A 20,574-nucleotide genomic window follows, 5' to 3' on the forward strand; every position below is an offset into this window, starting at 1 on the left:
CTGCACAATGACAACTGGATGTGCTCAATAGACCTTCAGGACGCGTACTATCACATAAAAAATAGACAGACGATCCAGAAGACATCTTAGCTTTCAGTTGGGAGCCAATCATTACCAATTCAGAGCGCTGCCCTTTAGACACATCACAGCCCCCAGGGTGTTTACCAAATGCATGGCAGTAGTGGCAGCTCACTTGAGACTCAAAGGATTCCATGTGTTTCCATATCTAGACGATTGGCTTCTCACCGCCTCTTCTAAACATAAACTTTTACAAGCCCCGGGACTATTTGCTCCAGATTTACAACACCTTGGGCATTCAATCAGTCTTGCCACATCACAGCTTGCCCCAGTGCAGAGGCTGGAATTCATTGGAACACTTCTGAACACTACGACTTAGCTGGCATCTTTACCCTTCCACAGCATTGCTTTTGTAAGATATCAAGTGCAGGATATTCTTTCTCATCCTTCAACCCCAGTAAGACTAATGCTTCGAACACAGGATCCATGTCGGCTGCCATAGTACTGCTAACTTTAGCATGCTTCTTTATGTGAATTCTCCAATGAACCTTAACTGTACAATGGTCCATTCTACATCAACCCCTGTCCTTTCAAATAAAACTAACCCCGACTTGCAAATGGCACATTTGTTATTGGATTCAGTCGATAACCTCTTTCTGGACAGACCTTTTGTTCTTTCGAATCCAGTTGCCACAGTGACCATATACGCTTTCCAACTGGGGTGGGAGGCATTTCTTGGGAAAAACGGGTCAAGGTATGCAGTCCCCCCCAAGAGACCAAATTGCATGTCAGTTGTCCTAGAGATGACAGCAGTCCTTTTAGCACTGGGCAGGCATTTCAAGAGTCTCATTGCAGTTCAAACAGACAATATGTCACTAGTTTGGTATATCAACAAACATGGAGGAACCTGGTCTTATCCCCTGTGCAGAGAGGCCATGAGAGTTTGGGGATAGGTGAGCTCTTCAGACTGCTTTCTAATTGCAATGCACATCCTATTGAAAACCAACATGCTGGCAGACAAACAAAGCAAATCTATTCTAATGCCACACGAGTGGTCTCTCAACCAGTCAGTAATGAATATGATATTTAGGCGTTGGCTCCAACCTTCCTGTGACCTATTTGCCTCCCCAGTCAATGACAAGTGCAGCAAGTACTTCGCCCTGATCCCTCATCAATGGGAGTCACTGAGAGATGCTTTGCTTCACGTTTGGCTCTCAGGTCTCCTTTATGCTTATCCTCCCCTTCCACTGATTCCAAAATTCATACAGAAGGCAAGCAGGCTGAAGAGCTCAGTAATCCTCATTGGCCCTTTCTGGCCCTAGCAAGTTTGGTTCCCCTTCCTAAGGTCTCTTCTTTGTTATCCTTCATGGATACTGGAGCCTCGTCAGGCTCTCCTGTCTCTCCCATTGGGGATTCAACATCCCAACCTTCTAGCCCTCAAGCTAACTGCATGGTTACTGCACTTCCAGGCTCTCTTCCCCAGTTCACGATATTATTTTGGCTTTACAAAAAACTTCCACCAAGTAAGTGTGTAGGAGCAAATGGAAAAGATTTTCTGTTTGGACTTCTGACCAAAACATCCACCCCTTTTTGGCCCCAACGTCTGCAGTTCTTGTTATTATAACCCTTTTTAATGAAGGGGCCAGTTTTTCTATAACTAAACTTCAGTTGGCAGCATTCCATTCAGGAAATAAATCTTTCTAACCTGGCTTTTTCTAGATTGTGTAAAGTTTTATGAAGGACATCTTCCTTCTCAGACCTCCGGTAAAGGATCCTTCACCATCTTAGGATCTTACTGTGTTTTTTCAGGGTTTAACTCAGAAATCTTTTAAACCATCAGACAAATGTGATCTAAAATTTCTGTTATGAAAAAACGTCTTCCTGGTAGCTATAACTTCAGTGAAAAGATTTTCTGAACTCCAGGCTCTGCCATTGAAACCCCCTTATATTATCTTTCATAAAGACAAGGTTTGCCTACATACATCACCCTTGCTTTGTGCTTAAGTGACTTCTAAAATAACATCAACCAGTCCATTAACTTATCAGTCTTTTTTCCAAAATTTCCCAGTAAGGGAAAGTACATGCTACATCTCCTTGATGTACACAGACAACTACATTTTATCTTAACAGGACAAAGCAGTCAGATCAGCTTTTTGTATCCTTTACCTCAAATCACCTGGGTCAGTCAGTTTCTAAACTCACACTAGCTACATGGATTACAGCCTGCATTTCATTGATTTAGTCTCAGAAAGGCGTAGTCTTACCAAGACCTCCCCAGGTTCATTCAATTCAATTCTTGGCTATTTCATCAGCCTTTTGGTCAAGGACCTCTACTGATGACATTTGTGCAGCATCTACGTGTTCCAAAGCTCATACCTTAAATTGGGCATCATATCTAGAAATAGAGCCATCTTTGGTTTGGCAGTGATCTGGAATGTCCTTCCATGAGGACCACACACGTTTTACTTAGTTGGGACTCTTTCCCATTAGTGAGGAATAATGAAAAGGACAACATCAAATTTATAAGTTATGTACTCACCATAACCAGGCATCTGTGTTGTCCATTTTTATTCCTCCTCAGCTTCCCTCACATGCATCCACCATTACTTGTTTTCTTCTTGAAGAACCTGTTGGACCATGTTTGGAACTTACTGTTCCAGGTTTGAGCCCTATCTTTATTTCTGCCTATCTTTTCTCTTTTAGATCAGGTAGAGATTAGGCAGCAAACTTGATCTGAGGCAGTAGGGATGGAATAGACGATTATGGGTAGAGGGAGGAGCTTGAGAGATGGATCGGAAGTCTAGTGTATGCAGCCAAGTCAGATCCGAGGATCAGATCTGAACCCATTTAATGAAGGGAATGAAAATGGACAATACAGATGCCTATTTATGGTGTGTACATAACTTATATATTTTTTTGCATCTGTAAGAGATTTGCTTGTTTCTTTTTCATTAGCAGATGTTTCTAGTGGGAATCAAGACCGCAGCTGAAAGCCATTGTACATTATTTTCTGTGTGAAACTGACAAGATTCCTTTGTACATCTGCAGAGTTGCTAGCTGTTTTTTTTTTCTTTCATTGTTGACTGCTTTTACATGAAGATGAGCTATCTTCAGGGGCAAGTAATTCACCTTGAGAGTTTTGAAAATTTTTTGCTGAGGGGTATGAAAAATGTAAAGGTACAATTGCAAGCATTTTAGTGCAAAATAAAGTGTGAAATTATGGGATGTGAATAAGGGGTAGCAGCCACCCTAGTAGCTTTAATTCTTTAATGCATTTAATAGAACAGTGTATAATTCTGTTTTATTCTAAGACAGACGGTGCACCTTTTCTTAGGTCTAAAATTTGTGTTTTCTGAAAGCAGACAAGCTGTTTTCAAATCTGAGAGGGGAATCAAGATAAGAAAAGAACAGACAACAATCACTAACTGGGAACACAGGCTGTAACATGCACTTTAGCATGGGTAACCTCAGTTTTAAGTTAGTTAATGCCTGTTGGTGCATTTGTTGATTTGAGACAATTGTTCCAATCTGAAGGGTTCAACTTAATTTTCTTAAGAGGTACATAGGTTCATCATATTGATCACTGCTGCAGTAGCCTTAGCTATATGGTTTAGATCCTGCCAAGGATATAGCAGCCGGATATTTTTCCAGAGCTTCATGTCACATTCCATGCACCTAAACTCTCTGACTGCTTGAACTGAGCTGAATAAAAAACAAGTTTGGGCATCAAGCCCTTCAGAGCTTCACTTCTGCCAAAGAGTACACTCCTCCGAGTCTTTCTAAAAGCAACAGCAGATTGTGCCGTTGCTTTGCTGGGCAGATAAGTTCTCTTTGGGGAGAAAACTTTCCATTCAGTAATTTGTGTATTATTAATTTGTTCGGGAAAATTATTTTAAAGCTAAGTGTTTCTTTTAACAGACTGTCATGAGACTGTACTGGACTTTTAAACAAGAGCACTCTTTTTTTACTGTCAGTTTTAAAAGGTGTTTAAACTAGAAACCATTTTTTTCTATGGAGATATTGTGTTTATTTTACTTTATGAAGCTGTCAGAGTGTTTAAAAGTGCCCATTACTGTGTTTTTTCTCCGAAAAAAAATTAATTTTGAAGACTTTCAATTTTTACTTCTAGCTGCTTGTTTTCTTTGGGAAATAGGAAACATTGTTGGCTTGACCATGGAACTAACTGTTGGTCTCATGGTCAGTCCACCTTCCAGTCAAAAACAAAAAAGGTAAGCAAACAGCCTTTGCCATAACAACAGGAAAATAGTTTGCCTCAGCTGAAGATGGACTACTTTGCCGTGGCCATTTCTTGTACCTCAAACCACTCATCTTTTTACCCTGGATCCCTCTGATGTAGCACCCACAGCCATTATATACTGAGAGTTAGCCATGTCCTCTGCAGCTGTTGGGGTCTCCTCAGTTGGCAAAGGAGAGAAACTGTTCTCAGTCCTGGGAGAGGGAATAAGGAAAGCTTCCCTGTTTTGGCAGAATGTTGTGGTCATCCTTGGAGAAGCTGCTGCTGCCATTTATAACACTGCTGGGCCCATCATCTTCTGTCAGAAAGAAAAGAAAGCTAAACATATATCTTCTCCTCCTCAAATTTCCTAAAACAACAGTGGTTTACTCAGTCTGGCTGCTTAGGGTTTTATTCAGAATTTTGATTTTTTTGTATCAGTTTGTGGTAAAAGAAAGCGGGATACCTCTTTTCCTGAACAGATTCAAGATTCTGAATCAGGACAGGAGGACAAAGAGACAGATACAGGTTTTCCTCTCAGATTTCTGATTCAGAATTAGAGAACATAATTTCTAATTCTCCCTTTGGGTTCTTCTCTCTCGACATTATTTCCAGAATGTGACTGTTTTCAGTGGGAATAGACTTGGGTTTCTGTCTCTCAGAAAATTTTATGAACTGTTTCAGAAGCAATTCTTGAATCTTCACCAATTCCTCCAGTTCTGTCGGCTTTGGAGGATGTGTGTGTGTGTGTGTGTGTGTGTGTGTGTGTGTGTGTGTGTGTGTGTGTGTGTGTGTGTGTGTGTGTGTGTGTGTGTGTGTCTCCGCCTGCACTTTCCTGATAGCCAGCCTGATGCCCCTAAAAAGGTATTTAGAATGTATAAAGTTCCTCTGTTTTGTTAAATTTTTATACATTATTCCCAAACTTGACCCAGCAGTTGTAGCTTTAGGTAATTCTGCTGCATCGGAACAGTTTGTTAATTCTTATCCTACTCTTTCTAATAAGGATGGGAAGATCATTGATGGGTTAGGAAATAGTGCATGTTTCTGCAACTTTGATTTTCAGAATTTTGAATTGAGTCTTGTACGTTAAGGTTTATTCTGACTTATTGTGAAAGTATGAGGAATATTTTATCTGCAGATGTTAAGTTGTCCATCTCGCCTTCATTCTTGCTGGATGGGTTCGGAGCCGACCTCGGCTCCGACTCGGCCACTGTAAAAGCTTGAGAGTTGGTTCCACCGGCTCGAGGCTCCCCTTATATCCCACAATGCTAGGCGGTATTACCTCAGATCTCGTTTGCCGCTACAGCGATCAAGGTGTTTGGTTTCTACCGGCTTCAGGTCAGTTATTATAGATTAATCTATAGTGAATTTAAACCCCCTTAATTTAGTCCTTTATAGTTATTTCCCTTAACTTAGTGGATTTTGACCCTTTTCTTCCTGTTTATCCACCCTTTTTTCCACAAGAACTTATAAGTTCTTCCCTCAGGCCTTCGGGCCCTTCCATCCCCTTAGTGGAGTGTATGTGTTTTTTGTTAGGGATCTAAAAAAGATCTAATCTCCCTTTTTTTTAGTTAACCTTGTGACAAGTGTAATCGGTGTGTTTGAGTGTGTGTGTGGTTACACTTTCTTTGAAAATGTCTAAGGAGTCAAAGGTCTCAGGCTTCAAGAAGTGTGACTCGTGCTGTCAGAAAATGTCTCTGACAGACGGTCACACTTCTTGTGTATACTGCCTTGTACCTTTACACCTGCAGGACTCTTGTGCTGTATGCCATGGCTTCAGCCCTAGAGTCCTGCAGGAAAGAAAAAACAAACTTATTTTAAGAGGTTTGCTTAAGCCTGAGGGTTCCCTTACTGCTACTTCGGGCAAACCCTCTAAGGCTTCTAGGTCCTCGACTCCAGCTTCTGAGTCGAGGCCTAAGGCTTCGAAACCTACTGCTACATCGGCTCCGGCTGGAGCCGATGAGTCTCCGACTACAGCTTCTGTGGTCCCCTCGGCTCCGGCTGGAGCTGAGGTATTGGAAATTCCTGGGTCGGCTCCGATCAGACCATCGGAGCCGACATCTAGAAAGAGGTCTAGGTCACCGTCCCTTGGCTCCGTTCATTCGGCTCCAGCGTCTCCCTTGCTGTCTGAACGGAGCCATAGATCTCACTCCTCTAGATCATCAAGGCTTTCGGATCATGACCTTCAGAGGGTAGTGAGTCGACTTCTTAAGTCCGAGGCACTGGCCCAAATGCTTCAGAGCCCGACTCATCAGTCGATGCTTGACCCTATCCCTCAAAATGTTCCTCCTCCGACTCCTTTGAGCTCGGAGCCGGGGCGTTTCGGAACCGAGACTGTGGTAGCGTCGGAACCGATACAGTTGTCTTCGGTTCCGTCGTCGGCTCCGATTTCTTCCTTTGAAGAATCTCGGCGCCGGACTTCTGTCGTCGGCTCCGAGGGGGTGAGTGGCATCGGACCCTTGTCCAACCCCGCTCTCCCTCTCGGTGCTTCGGCCCTGGTGAGTTCGGCTCCGACATCGACCTCGGAGCCATCACTGTCGGTGCCGAGGGAGGCTCTCAGCTTTTCGGAGCGGGGACCTCTGGCTCTGCCTGACAGGGGTGCGTTCGAGGTCATGCGGAGTGTGTTGGAACCTGGTTCAACTCCACAGTCTGCTCCGTCCGCCCCTCCCTCTTCGGTGCCTCAGGTTATGTCTACTCACTCCCTCATCCCAGACCGCAGAGAGCCAGCTCCTCAAGATTCCCCTGTGGGGATCTCATCCTCTTCCGAGGCCTCTCCTGAATTGGCAGGGGAGCCCCCTAGGAAGAGAAAGTGTAAGAGGAAACACATAGACTCACCTGAGTCTGTCACCTCTGACACAGATTTAGAGGATTCGAGGGTTCCCCGTTCCCCTTCTGAAGTTGTGTCCTTTGCAGACATTCTAGAGATCCTGAAACAGAGGGGAAATTGGCCAGCCCTTAACCCTTCGGAGGATGAATCTGTGTATCTTGAGGCGTTTGGCTCGCCCTTCCACCTCCTGGGTGTCCCCCCCCTTTGACCCCCTCATGCAGGTGGTAGCAAAAAAGGCTTGGACGGCTCCTGACTCAGTGGACCCCACCCTCAGGAGACCTTCAAAGTGTATAACAGCACCAGTAGATAAGCAATTTCTGACCAAAGGGGTTTCTGTGGATGCTATGGTGGTAGCTGCTGCCACTAAGAAGGAACTAGCTGATCCTTCGGTGCCTGTCCATCCTCCTAACAAGGAATCTAGGTCTATGGACAGGTACGGGAAGCGGATGTTTTCGTCAGTGACCTTTGCTATGCGTTCGCTGAACTACCTATGCCATTTCACTCGTCTTCAAAGAGACTTGATCAAGGAAGCGAGTGAGATGTTGAAGGATCCTACAGCTGCGGGTTTTCAGGACAAGATGAACGCTCAGCTGGCTACCCTAAACTCTATAGCTAACTCCTCCATGCGCCTCCTTTCATATGCGGCTGATGGAGCGAGCAGAGCCGCAGGGACAGGTGTCACCTTACGCCGGCATGCCTGGATGCGGCTATGCAATTTTGCGGACCCCTTTAAAACGTCTTTCACTAATTCCCCGTTTGATGGATCATCTCTCTTTGGTCCTCAAGTGAAAGAAACCTTGACGAGGTGCGAGACGGATGGCAAAACTCTTTCTGCCGTCGGAGTCCGTTTTTCTACTCCTTCTAGGCCTTACCCCAAAGGCCAGAAAAGTGGGAAAATGTGGTTCCGCAAACGATCTCAAGGGACTTTACCTGACGCACAGAGTCGGTTCCCCTCCAGAGGCAGAGGGGGGAACAATAATGGTAGATGTCGCCCTAGAGGCAGGGGGGGTCCGCAGAACCAGGGCAGTCGAGAAACTTTTTCCGATAAGCCCTTCCAGCATCCCTGAGGTGTTGCCCGACTGTCCACCTTCGGAGGTAGTCGGGGGAAGATTGTCACTGTACCCAGAAGCCTGGCGATCCCTAACTCAAGACAAGTGGGTACAGTCCATCATTTCCGAAGGCTATTCCATTCCGTTCTTTCGTATTCCAAATCAATCAAAAAAATCCCTTCCAGATGTTCCACCCGCTCAAAGGGATCAAGCAGCGTTGGAAATTTCAAAGTTGCTTGCAAAAAGAGCCATTCAGCCAGTGCCAGCAGACCAGCAAGGGTCCGGAATCTACTCCAAATTCTTTTTGGTTCCAAAGAAAACAGGGGACTGGAGACCCATTTTGGATCTCAGTATCTTGAACAAGTCGGTCAAGAAAACAAGATTTCGGATGGTCACGCTACAATCCATCCTACCCCTATTGGGAAAGGAAAACTGGATGTGCTCTATAGACCTCCAGGATGCGTACTATCATATAAAAATGAACAGACGCTCCAGGAGATTCCTCCGCTTCCGGCTGGGAACAAGTCACTTTCAATTCAGAGCCCTGCCCTTTGGTCTCACCACTGCCACCCGGGTGTTTACCAAATGCATGGCAGTGGTGGCTTCTCACCTGAGACGTCAAGGATTCCAGGTGTTTCCATATTTGGACGACTGGCTCCTCACAGCTCCTACCAAGCATCTTCTTCTAATGGCCAGAGACTACACCTTTCGCATTTGTCAAAAGTTAGGCATTTCAATAAATTGCGAAAAGTCTGTTTTGTCGCCTTGTCGTGCTATTACCTTCATAGGCGCAAATCTAGACACAGTCAACATGTCTGCGAGACTAACAGACCAAAGAATAGCAGACATACGCAAACTGGTCTCCCTTCTCTTCCACAGCAACAGAGTCAAAGCCAGATTAGTTCTGAAAGTACTGGGGATTATGGCGACTGCTATCCCTCTACTTCTATTAGCCAGATTCCACATGAGAATCCTTCAATGGATGCTCTTCACACAATGGTCGTACCAGCAACTTCCGATGTCCCACACCATTATGATTACGCAAACATGCAAGAATCATCTTCTTTGGTGGATGTCTTCCCCTCAGCTCTTCCTGGGAAGACCCTTTGTTCCTTCCCCTCCGGTTGCTACTCTGACAACGGACGCCTCCCTGATCGGGTGGGGGGGCATTATCAGGGCAGAACAGTCCAGGGCATATGGCAACCAGACGAATGCCACTTGCACATAAATGTTCTAGAGATGAGAGCAGTGCTTTTAGCGTTGCAAGCCCTTCAAGACTCTCTTCCCTTGGGAACGATAGCAATCCAGACGGACAATATGTCTGTAGTGTGGTATATCAACAAACAAGGCAGAACCAGGTCCTATCCCCTATGTCGAGAAGCACTCAGACTGTGGCAATGGGCGATTTCTTCTCAGCGGTTTCTGATAGCAACGCACTTTCCCGGGAAGTCCAATCTAATCACGGACAAGTTCAGCAGAGCTATCCTCATGCCTCACGAGTGGTCTCTGAAAGATTCTATTGTGGAGAAAATTTTTCTCAAGTGGGGTCAGCCTTGCTGCGACCTTTTTTCTACTCCCCAAAACAGCAAGTGCAGAGATTATTTCACCCTATTTCCGTTACCAGGCCAGCCCAGCAGAGACGCTCTAGTCCAAGTTTGGCCCCGGGGACTTCTGTATGCATTTCCTCCCTTCCCACTAATCTCTCAAGTGATACAGAAAGCTATCGCTCAGAAGGCCTCATTGATCCTCATTGCTCCTTACTGGCCTCGACAGGTTTGGTTCCCCTTTCTACATCAATTTCTGTTGGAGCAACCTTGGCATCTGGACCTAGTTCCAGATCTTTTGATCCATCAGTCGGGTCAGTTACATCGCTCCCTCCCCTCTCTGAACCTCACTGCTTGGTTCCTCCAATTCCAACCTTAGCCAGGCTTCCTCAAATATCTCACTCTGTTCGAGATATTTTGATAGCTTCCCATAAATCTTCCACTCTGAAGATTTATCTTAGTAAGTGGAAACGTTTCTCCTATTGGGCTCAAGGAAGGGACATAGATCCTTTCACTGCTCCCATCCAGATAGTCCTTGATTTTCTAGCTGAACTCTTCCATGCAGGTTCATCTCCTTCTACTCTTAAAGTTCAATTGGCAGCTATTTCTAACTTTCATGTGGGCATCTCAGATTTTGCCATCATGTCTCACAAGCTTTGCAAAGCTTTTTTGAAGGGAGTTTTTCTTCTCAGACCTCCTATAAGAAATCCTCCTCCTTCTTGGGACCTTAAATTAGTTCTCACATCTTTGATTCTCCCCCCTTTCGAACCTGCAGCTTCCTGTTCATTGAAATTGCTATCCTGGAAGACTCTCTTTCTGGTAGCTATTACTTCAGCTAGAAGGGTCTCAGAACTTCATGCACTCAGCAGTCGACCTCCGTATCTATTGTTTCATAAAGACAGGGTGTCCTTACGAACCAATCCATCCTTTTTACTTAAAGTAGCCTCTGCATCTAACCTAAATCAAACCATTGACCTCCCTGTGTTTTTTCCTAACTTTTCTAACAGATCTGAACAAAAATTGCATTGGCTAGATGTTCATCGTCAGTTAAGGTATTATTTGGATAGAACCAAACAGATCAGGAAAACTGACCAGCTGTTTGTCTCTTATGCAGAAGGCAGAAAGGGACTTTCAGTTTCGAAGGTATCACTCTCCAGATGGCTTACATCTCTGATTTCCTTTGTTTATGAAATTAGACACCAAAAGCTGCCTAACAAACCTAAGGCACACTCCACCAGAGCTTTCGCTACTTCTATAGCCTTCCAAGACAGACTGCCTATTGACACCATTTGTGCAGCGGCTACTTGGGCTACTCCTCACACTTTCATTTCTCATTATAAGTTGGATTTAGCTTCTAGACATAGAGCTAACTTTGGTTCCACTGTTCTCAAGAGTCTGTTCCGATAGGCCACCCGGGACAAGGTGCTAGGGACGCGGTCCCATCCAGCAAGAATGAAGGCGAGATGGACAACTTAACATATAGAAGTTATGTTCTTACCATAACGTTCCATGTTAGTTGTCTTCTTCTCGCCTTCTTTCTTGCTTCCCACCCTCCTTCCCCCTAGCCTGGACAGACCTAGAGGAGTTTGATTGTGACCTCTTTTTCTACCACCTCTATTGTATATAGGTATATGCTATACTGTGCATATATTCCTTTCATCAGGTTTTCAGGTCACCTTCTTCCCTTCCTTTTATAGAGGTGGGTTTTTCCCTTTTCCAGTGGTTCTGGAGTTATTTTTGGCTGGGCCTGGCTTACAAACGAGATCTGAGGTAATACCGCCTAGCATTGTGGGATATAAGGGGAGCCTCGAGCCGGTGGAACCAACTCTCGAGCTTTTAGAGTGGCCGAGTCGGAGCCGAGGTCGGCTCCGAACCCATCCAGCAAGAAAGAAGACGAGAAGAAGACAACTAACATGGAACGTTATGGTAAGAACATAACTTCTATTTTCTTCTTGTGAGGAAAAATCTGCTTTAAATTATTTAGTTTCTTCCTTTGCATGAGTCTCTGCTGTCTGTTTACAGTGTACATATGACCCAGTTGATGATTCTTCCAGGACTGTGACCTCTGATGCTGTTTGAAGAGGTTTGCCTGGCTGCAATCTCACAACCTGCCAACAGGATGTGAAGAATGAGATTTTGTTTTCTCCTTTGCATAGAGATTTACTTTTTGGTTTCTTTGCTGCAGAGGTGATCAAAAAGTATAATGAAAGGTGTACGTTTAACCAGGGAATCTCTTTTTTTCTTCCTTCCTTTTTCAGATTCTCTAAGGAATTCTCTAACCTCTCATCCAATATTGATAAAATGACAAAGGCGTTGCAAAAAGAATTCAAGAACCCCAAAACCAAGGACAGTCCAATTAGTCAGTCTGATTTTTTAAGAGACCCTTTTCCTTCCTCCAGCCATGGCATTCACTTTTCTGTTCCAGAAAGACTAAATCTCTGTCTTTATCAACAAATAGTGTCAGACATATGGGTTCTGAGAATAATTCTTTAATGTCATAGGTGGCTGTGAGAGGATGTTCCTCCTTTCCAGGTGGTTATTTCTCATTCGCCATGCCAGTCTCTCTTTATTTCCACCTGCTTTCATTGGGTGCTTTTCCAGGGAGTTATGGAACTAGTTCCTCATTCTCAAGTGGGGAAAGGTTTTTATTCATAGATGCTTTCCTCCTTAGACCTGTTTGTGTTAGTGCCTAACTTCAGAATTATGTCATTTCACAATCTGTTACCTCTTCTTCATTCAAGTTTCCTGGTAAGACTACTTTTAAGAGATGCTTGTCATCAGTCTTTTTCATCCAGACTTTGTGCATTTCTTATGTCTGGATCACAGTAGTGCTCTCTCTTATCCTTTACACTGTCCACTGGCAGTAGAGCATTCACCAAGTGTCCAGCTCCATTTATACTTTGTTGGAGGGTACAAGGTATCATTTTTTCCTTTTTTTTTGTATTTAGAGGACTTTTATATTTGCAGAGGCTTTTCCAAAGTGTCAGGAATCCCTCACTTGGGTGACAGATCTCTTACACAAGCTGGGTTCCAAGAGCAAATTCAAAATTACTTTTTGACTCATTCACACAGGATTTTTTCTTGGGGTGTCAAGTGGACTCCACAGTTCAAAGAGCTTTTCTTCCATAGGAAAAAATAGATCTGTATATAGATCTGTTTCTAATCTTTTCCATTCAAGACTTCAGTAACAGTGAGAAAAAACCTCAAGATCTTGGGTCTCACGGCTTCTATGACTCTCATGATAACCTTGGCAAGACTCCAGAAGAGGACGATAGTGGTATCTGAAGGCCCCAGCATCAACATCCCTTGTTATTTCAAATCCCAGTTTTGGGGGTTGTCAGTAGAGAAATTACTTTGTGGAGACAGCAGTTATCCCTAAATTCGGGTCTCCCCTTCTGCCTTCCTGATGTTCATCGTGTTTTACTGTTGCAGTCATTACACTTGGGTTATCCTGCTGGCAGGCGACCCGCAGTCGGCCCGAGTTCCAAAGTCTTGGTCCGGCGTCAGTTGCTGTCACCTCTTCCCTGATGTCAGTGCACCAGGGGTATAAAAGTTGCAACCGACGCCATTTTCTTCAGTCTTTCTTGCCGCACGGTGCCCGAAGCAAAAGCAGTTTGCAAGTGCCGGTCGGCCGACTCCTGAGATTTTCAAAATTGAGTTTCAGAACCGAAGTCTTCAATAAAGCTAAGTACCCCGTTGGGGAAACCTTTTCTTGCTCCAGACCGATGTCAGTAAAAGTTAATAGTTGTATTTCTTGTGGGAAGCAAATACCTCATAAGGACTTTCACTCTTACTGTATTCCTTGCCTAGGTCCTGACCACGACGTTACTAGTTGTTGGTTTTGTGCTAGATTCAATAAACGCACTATTAAACGTCGGTTTGATTTTGCTTTACATTATTTTGGCCGAAGGTTTAATTACATAATGCTGTCGGATCAACCAACGACCAGAATTTATAAAAAACGCAAAGACAAAGAAAAGGACAGGCATCCGAGGTCCAATATCGACGACGAAGCCTCTTCTAGGCCAGTTGCCGGTTCTCAGTGAGGCGCTTTCGCAGCCCCTGACACCCGCTACCTCAGAGCCACAGGCCTTAACCGACAGCCACATGGAGACACCGAAGCCTGAGGAAACTCAAGGTATTGGGCCTACTGAAGCTATTCCTCAGATGGGTCCGGAGCCGCTGAGTAGGCATCGGCTTCTGAGGATGTTTTCAGACCTTCACAGCTTACAATTAAGCCCACTACAGCAGCAAAGGCAAAGTCAAAAACACCATTAAAGGCAAGAAAACAACTACAGCATTCTCCAGAACAGTCATCCATGTCACAAAAACAGATGCTTAAAATGGCCGAAGACCTAATTACTTTAATCAGGGTTACCCATCCCCCTACTGACAAAAGGCCTAGGCAAGACACTGACTATGATTCCTCTGACCAGGTTTCCATTTCCTCTGATTCCTCTTCTGATCAGTGATATTCTCTCCCTCCCTATGAGGACTCTGATGCAGAAGAGTCCATACCTTCAGCCTCTCCACCTGAGGATTATTCGTTTGGGGAAACCCTGCACACCATGAGGGAGCATTTCCATTGGGAGAGCCAGGATTATTCAGAATCCAAGAAAAGGCTCAGAGACTTCCTTTTATTGCCTCAGCACAGGCCCCTGGCTATCCCCCCTGTGCTTGATATTGTTGATGATGTTTTTTCTGAATCCATTCTGTCTCCTGATTCTTTACCCCCTGCACCAGTCAAGCCAGACAGGTACTACAGGGTCCCTGACTCTCATAAATTTCTTTACAAAAACCCCGCTGCAGACCCAGAAACAATTTCTCAGGGTCCTAAAGGGGTTAAGGCTTCAACTGCTAAAAATCCTGTCCCCTCGGATAGGGATTCCAGAGCTCTGGACAGATGGGGGAAAAAAGTGTACACTTCTGCTACTTTAGCTGTAAGAGCTTTAAACTGCCAGATGTCCTTCAAGAATGCAACTGCAGTCATAACATATGGGTTGTCCTGCCTCAGGCAGCCCTCGGTCGGCCGGATTCCAAAGTCTGGGTCCGACGTCTGCTGATGTCGCATTTCTCTCCGACGTCAGTGCGGCTGGAGTATATAAGCATCAGCCGACGCCATTTTCTTCAGTCTTTCTTGCCGCGCGGTGCCCGAAGCAGAAGCAGTTCGCAAGTGAGAGTCGGTCAGCTCCTGTATTCTTCGATCCGAAGTCATCAAAAAAGCTAAGTACCCCGTTGGGGACCTTTTCTTGCCTCAGCCGATGTCAGAAATTACTGAAAAAGTTAACAATTGTCTGTCTTGTGGTAAACAAATACCTCATAAGGATTTCCACTCTTACTGTCTTCCTTGCCTTGGCCCAGACCACGACGTCTCGGCCTGTGTCACCTGTGCTCGCTTCAATAAGCGCACTCTCAGGCGCCGGGCGAAGTTCGCTGAAGACTTCTTCGGCGATAAATTTGCTTATACAATGCCGTCGGAACTTCCGACATCGCAGACTCCTAAGAAGCGAAAAGACCGGGACCGACATCCTCGGCCCGTGTCTTCCACCAACTCCACTCCAAAACCTACCGCGAGTGCTCCGGTTCCCCCTGAGACGGTTATTTCACCGCTCCGAACCGAAGACACCGCATTACCGATACCTCCGATACCGGAGGCCACACAGACGCCAGTTATAGATTTTCCTCCGGACACTGAATCCGAGGAAATGCCCAAGACCATTGCTGTAGATAAGGTCACTCCTGCACGTGGAGCTGCTAGGCCTCCTATGGCCATGTCTATTAAGGCCTATACACGTGCTAAGGCAGCCAGCAAGACCAAGCACCTTACTGTTAAGGCCTTACCTCAGCCTACTCCTGAAGCACAAATTATGACTATGGCCGCAGACTTAATTTCCATGATTAGAGGTTCACAGGCCCATCCTGAGAGAGGATCCCAGCCTCCTTCTGATAAGAGGCCCCGGGTTGAACCCTCTGACCACATCCCTTCAGATGAAGATTCTGAGGACTCTGTTCACTCCGATGGCCAGGAAGAGCTCTTCCAGACCTATGAGGACTCGGATGCAGAGGACTCCATCCCCTCGGCCTCCCCTCCTGAGGACATTTCTTTTGGGGAAGTTCTGCATACCATGAGGGAACATTTTAAGTGGCAAGGCCAGGAATATTCTGATTCCAGAAAGCGCCTTCGAACCTTCCTTAAAAAGCCCCAACACAGGCCCCTGGCTATACCTCCTGTGCTGGATGTTTTGGTTGATTTATACCCTGACTCCAGTGTTACCCCGGATACTCTTCCTCCTGCTCCAGCCAAGCCAGACAGATATTATAGGGTCCCAGAAACACATTCTCATTTCTTTAGGGCCCATGCTGTTGATTTAGAAACTATTTCTCAGGGACCTAAAGGGGTTTCAGCATCCACCTCCAAAAATCCTTTGCCTTCCAACAGGGAAGCTAGGTCATTAGAGAGATGGGGGGAAAAAGGTCTACACCTCCACTATGAGAGCTCTGAATTGCCTCTTTCATATGTTTCAATATCAGGATTACCTGTTAGATGATTTACAGAAAACATTGGCCTCTCCTGAACCTTTAGACAGGAAGTCTTTGCAGGAAGCTGTACATAATTCTCAGCAAGTCAGCAATCACTTTCTGCAGTGTGGATATGATGCATTGGAAGCTTCATGTAGGGCAGCTATGACAGGGGCGGTCATTCGTAGACATGCATGGTTAAAAGAACAACCTCTACCAGATCATGTTAAGGCAAAACTTCTTGATGCACCCTTGGAAAAGAACAAGCTTTTTGGTGCTAATGCTAAAGATGTGTTAAAGTCCATCGAGGAAAAAGCCAAATCAGTTCAGACGGTCAAAGATTTCCTCCAGGTTCAGCCACCAAGATTCAGCAGGAATTGGCCTTCTAAAAACTGGTCCTTTCCTAATCCTGAAAGATTTCAAAGGGGCAAAAACAGGCATGGCCGTGGAAGAGGACAATACAGAGGTTCTTACAGGGACGACAATGGCAACCAGCAAACCAAAGAAGTGACACAGGGGTCTCCCCTGCCCCACAGGGACAATCTCAATGACTTTCCTCTACTTCCGCTGTCCAAGGAGCAAATAGAAGCTCCCTTGGGAGGAAAATTATCTCTGTTTTCAGACAATTGGCACAAATTGACAAAGGACAAATGGATTTTGGACATTATAGACCAAGGTTACAGGTTCCACTTTCATACCTTACCAAGAAAACAAGGCATGCCAAACCTACCACAAAACCAGAGGGCAGAGGCTATCAAGCAAATTTCTCTGCTTGCTCAGATCAAAGCAATAGAAAGAGTTCCACAACAAGAACAAGGCCAGGGGTTTTACTCAAGACTGTTCCTTGTTCCAAGAAAAGAAACTCAATGGAGACCAATACTGGATTTGTCCGCATTAAACACCTTTCTCATAGTACCAAAGTTCAAAATGCTGACTCTACAGCAACTCCTTCCCATGCTGGGCAAGGGGTCTTGGCTGATTACTCTGGACCTCAAGGAGGCATACCTGCATGTCCCTATCAGACACAGCTGCAGAAGATACCTCAGATTTCTTGCAGGACCAGAGCATTATCAATTCTCAGCATTGCCATTTGGCTTATCTACTGCCCAGAGTATTCACAAAATGCCTGGCTTCAGTAATTGCTCATTGCAGGCTCCAGGGGATCCAAATTTACCCGGACCTGGACGACTGCCTCATACAAGCGGACGACAAATTGATTTTGACAAAAACTTGAACTATGTCATACAATTGCTACAGGCTCTGGGATACACAGTCAACTTCCAAAAGTCAAAACTTCAGCCATCCCAGCAAATAACCTTCTTAGGAGCCAATCTAGACACAGCCTCTCAAATGGCTTACCTGACAGAAGACAAGCAAGAGAAGTTAACTCATTATTTCAAAGGTTTGGCAAAACTCACCCAGATGACTGCAAGGAAATTCCTACAGGCCCTGGGTTACATGGCATCCTGCATTCTCCTGGTTCCATTAGCAAGACTACACATGAGAAAGCTTCAATGGTACCTAAAAAGCCTATGGTCTCAGCACAGCAACAACCTAGAGACAACCATACCGCTCATTTCATGCCTACAAAAGGAATTCCTATGGTGGGCCTCGGTAAGCCTGGCAAACACAGGTATTTCTTTCAAAAAACCTCAGATAACACAGACCATGACCACAGACGCCTCAGACCTTGGATGGGCGGCGCACATGGAGGGCAGATGTATACAAGGACAATGGTCTCCAAAGGAAACACATCTGCATATTAAACCAAAAGGAAATGCTGGCAGTAATGCATGCCATCGAGGCCTTTCGACAACAACTTCAGCAAGGCCATCTACTGATACGGACAGACAACACCACTGTGATGTGGTACATAAACAAGCAAGGGGGCACCCATTCTTACGCCCTTTGCAGACTGACAATGAATCTTTGGGAAAAATCACTGAGCCTAAACATACAGTTGCAATCCCAGTTTGTTCCAGGCAAAGACAATGTGCTGGTGGACAGCCTAAGCAGGAATTTCATAGATCCACACGAGTGGAGGTTACATCCGAAAATCTTCACACAACTCACTTCGACATGGGGCAGGCCAGAAGTAGACCTATTTGCCTCCCACCTCAACCATCATCTACAAAAATTCTGTTCAAGGACATATCATCCACAAGCTTGGAAAATAGATGCTCTTTCATTCAACTGGAACTCCTAAAATCTATGCATTTCCACCTCTGCCACTGATGACCACAGTATTACTAAAGATCAAAGCAGAGAGGCCCAAGGGGATCCTAATAGCTCCAGACTGGCCAAGACAACACTGGTATTCACTACTACGGAGCATATGTCACAACAAAAAGTGGGCCCTTCCCCAATGGCCCCTACTTTTGACTCAACACAACTTCAAAACAGTGCATCCAAACCTTCAGACGCTGCAGCTAACAGCCTGGGAGATTCCATGAATAACCTCAATGTCTCTCCAAGGAAGTTCAGCGGATATTAACAGAAGCTCGAAGACCATCCACCAGAAAGGTTTACTTAGCAAAATGGAAGAGATTCAGCATTTGGAATACCAGCAAGGGACATGATGCATCATTATTGAACATCCCACTCATCCTGGAATATTTGGCAGATATGCTACAGAATGGACTCTCCTATTCTTCCATAAAGATACATGCTTCAGCTATTTCAGCTAGATATAACACTGATCCACCATCTCTTTCCTAGAGCATTCCTCCTCCTCCCCCAGCTAAGCTATGGTACTCAACCCATATGATGTTCTTCGTTTTCCATTGCTGCAGTCCTTACTATTAGGTATAGTCCGCGTCCAGTCGGCCCGAATACCAGAGTATAAGGCTGACGTCGGTCAGGGCGCATTAGACTGACGTCAGTACGTCAGGGTACTAATGCGCATGACCGACGTCATATCCCCAGTCTTTTTTGCCGCATGGTCCGATGCAGAAGCAGTTTTGCAAGTGCAGGTTGGGGTTCTGAAATATTTCAAACCGGAGTTTCAGACCAAACAGAGTTGGCTAAGTACCCGTTGGGGAACATTTTGGTTTTTCTTGCCTCAGTATTTTACCGGATGTCAGAAAAAGTGAATAACTGTATTTCTTGTGGGAAACAGATACCTCATAGGGATTACCATACCTTGTGTATACCTTGTTTAGGGCCTGAGCACGACGTTGTTGGTTGCCGCTCTTGTGCTAGGTTTAACAAACGCACTATTAAGAGGAGGTTAGACTGTGCCAGGTTAGTGTTTGGGAAGCGTTGTAATTATAAAATGCCGCCGGATGCTCCGCCCGCTTCGTCAAGAAGCGCAAGGACAAAACAGTGAAGCCTAGGGTTGATGAACCGCAGTCCCGGACGCCGGTTCTTTAGAAGGCTCAGTGGAGCCAGAGGTTTTGCCAGGAGTTTCCATGGAGTCTCAGGCAGAAACTTTACTGTTACAGGATGTGCCTTCTCAGGAGGTAGGCCAGGCTGAGGGGCTTCTCAGGTAACTGTTCTTCCCTCTCTTCCCAAGGTAGTTAGAGCCTCTCCTTCTGTTGCCAAAACTTCTTTGAGAGGTAGGCCTAGTTCAGCTTCAGTGGGGCTTCTCCTAGCATTTCGGGTTCTGTACCTAAGAAACATATGCTTAAAATGGCAGAAGATTTGATTACTATGATTAGAGGTTCTATGCCCCCCCCTGATAAGAGGCCTAGGGTGGAACCGAGTTTGATAGTTTTGAACAGTGTTCAGAGGCTTCAGAGTCTTCTGGAAGACTTGCAGGAGTATCCTACTTATTCTGATTCTGATGTGGATGATTCCACTCCTACAGCTTCTCCTCCTGAGGATTTCTCATTTTCAGAGACTCTGCATTCCATGAGGGAGCACTTTAAATGGGAAGGCCAGGATTACTCTGATTCCAGGAAAAGGCTTAGGGAATTCTTGGTTTTGCCCCAGCATAGGCCCTTAGCTATTCCTCCTGTGTTGAATGTGGTGGAAGATGTTTTTGCAGAGGCTTCCCTGAATCCTGACTCTTTGCCTCCTGCTCCTGTTAAGCCTGATAGGTATTATAGGGTGCCCAAGCTCATAAGTATTTGTTTAAGAGTCCTAGGGCGACCCAGAAACTATTTCTCAAGGGCCTAAAGGTGTTAAGGCTTCTGTGGTTAAAAATCCTGTTCCCACTGATAAAGAGGCAAGGGCCTTGGATAGGTGGGGAAAGAAAGTGTATACTTCTTCCACTCTAGCCATGAGGCGTTGAATTGTCAGTTTCACATGCTAAAATATCAGAATTATCTCCTTTCACAATTAAAATCTAAGGTGGATGCTTTGGCGGAAGGTATTGAGTGTAAAGAGTTGCTGGACTTGGTTCATGTGTCTGAGCAAGTGGGTAAGCATTCTTTGCAATGT

General features: G+C 45.3%; 1 protein-coding gene across 3 annotated transcripts in view; it reads left to right on the forward strand.

Annotated features, from left to right (window-relative positions):
• The window catches only part of B4GALNT1 (beta-1,4-N-acetyl-galactosaminyltransferase 1), a 2,012,712-nt gene that overhangs the window by 526,467 nt on the left and 1,465,671 nt on the right, over window positions 1–20,574 (forward strand). The gene's annotated exons all lie outside the window — the stretch shown is intronic.

Source organism: Protopterus annectens, chromosome 9.part0 (genome assembly GCF_019279795.1).
Source record: "Protopterus annectens isolate FY-2018-M chromosome 9.part0, PAN1.0, whole genome shotgun sequence".
NCBI lineage: Eukaryota > Metazoa > Chordata > Ceratodontiformes > Protopteridae > Protopterus > Protopterus annectens.